The sequence below is a fragment of the Octopus sinensis genome, unplaced genomic scaffold, assembly GCF_006345805.1.
Source record: "Octopus sinensis unplaced genomic scaffold, ASM634580v1 Contig10412, whole genome shotgun sequence".
In the NCBI taxonomy this organism is placed as follows: Eukaryota; Metazoa; Mollusca; class Cephalopoda; order Octopoda; family Octopodidae; genus Octopus; species Octopus sinensis.
The window spans coordinates 84,959-86,471 of record NW_021832126.1 but is presented as its reverse complement, the minus strand read 5'-3'; the positions used below and the strand labels follow the sequence as shown (position 1 = coordinate 86,471).

General features: G+C 33.2%; 1 long non-coding RNA gene across 1 annotated transcript; it reads left to right on the top strand.

Annotated features, from left to right (window-relative positions):
• The first annotated feature begins 515 nt into the window (after nucleotides 1-515).
• On the top strand, nucleotides 516-1,059 carry LOC115228411. Its single transcript, XR_003883213.1, has 3 exons — nucleotides 516-604; nucleotides 714-948; nucleotides 983-1,059. It is a non-coding gene; the product is annotated as an uncharacterized LOC115228411 (long non-coding RNA).
• The last annotated feature ends 454 nt before the right edge of the window (nucleotides 1,060-1,513 follow it).

Here is a 1,513-nt window from a genome sequence, read left to right as displayed (position 1 = left end):
ACTAATTGGAATAATTTATAAAATCTCGTTTACATTAAATTTTAAAACTCATGAGTTTTATTTATTCGTGAAAGTAACCATTTTTGATTGAAATGGTTCGATTCCAGTTTCTGAAATCACGGCTAACCTCACCTGTCAAATCTCCCATTCTCAAGCAGACAACCAATATTTGCAATGAAAATTTACTACTCTTAAAGTATTAATTTATTTTCGGCAGTTCCGTAGTCAAGCAACAAAATAAATAATCTACTATTTCTCGATTTATCGGCAGCAATGTACTTTCCTAGGATTTGATACTAAAATCTAAAACCGCATTTTAAATTACATTTTAGGTGCGAAATGTCTTGCAAAAATTTGAAACAGAGCCACGACGAAATCTCCGCTCCCGAAGCACAAATTCAGGTTTTGTAAATTCAAACATGTCAGTTTTTGGCTCACAAGAATAGCATTCTTGTCACTGAATTAGCAAACAGTCAGAAAAGAGAGAAAGTTTGCTTCCATGTTTATTAAAACAGTTTCTGTTGAAGAAAGTGGACGAATTGGGCGCTTTCCAACAACACTACAACACTCTCTGTGTAGAAAAAATTCCCCAGATTCGAGCAAAGTTGCATTTTCCTATTCCTAGTGCTAACTACTAAATAAATGCAATTTTTAAAAGATAAACGCAACCGCATGCTCTCATGCGATATATATTTGCCGATTTTAACATATAGATTGGAACGACTGGAGAAAGATCGAATTCAGATGCGATTGCAGGCAAATCGCCAGCGGAGTGCCCACGCTGGTGTGAGAGACAAGTTGGAAGCAGAAAATTTTGATTTGCGAAAGGAAAATAAGCGTCTCTACGAATTATTGAACCATCAACCAATAGAAGCAGCACATAATGAATCTAACCAGTCTGAACTCGTGGAATTTCTTGAAATGGAAAACGAATTTATCAGAAAAAATGTATTTGTAATTAAAAAAAAATAAAACTTAACAGATCGAAAAAAAGAATATTCTTCTAGGAAATACTATATTAAATTTAAAGCATTTAAAAACAAATGTGACGGAGTTCAGGTTAGTCAACCCAGTAAGTAAATTTAGAATTGCCAACGAACGTTTAGCAAATGAATTTTCAGGAGTTGCGAACAACTACAAGGTTAGTTTGGAGTCTCAATTTGTGTTAGAAGTTTATTGTTGCTGTAAAGTCTGTACAATGCAATAAAAACGAATAGCAAAATTAACCCAATAAAATGAAAATTTATTATTAGTCATTTGTTAGAAGTGTTTAAGATGATAGGTCTGTTTAAGTTATTATTCTCAGAATTATTAATAATCGTAACTAATACTTATTACAGGTTGTATTTGTCTTTTAAATTTCTGTATATTTTTTCAAACCTGCCTTCCTTCGGGCTTCTTTGTTTAAATAGAGTCAGCATCTGCTCCAACTTAAAACATAACTGCCAACACATACATCAAGTCTCTTCCAAATTTCTTGACTCGTCTGAGAGTCTAACTGAATTTGGGGTAC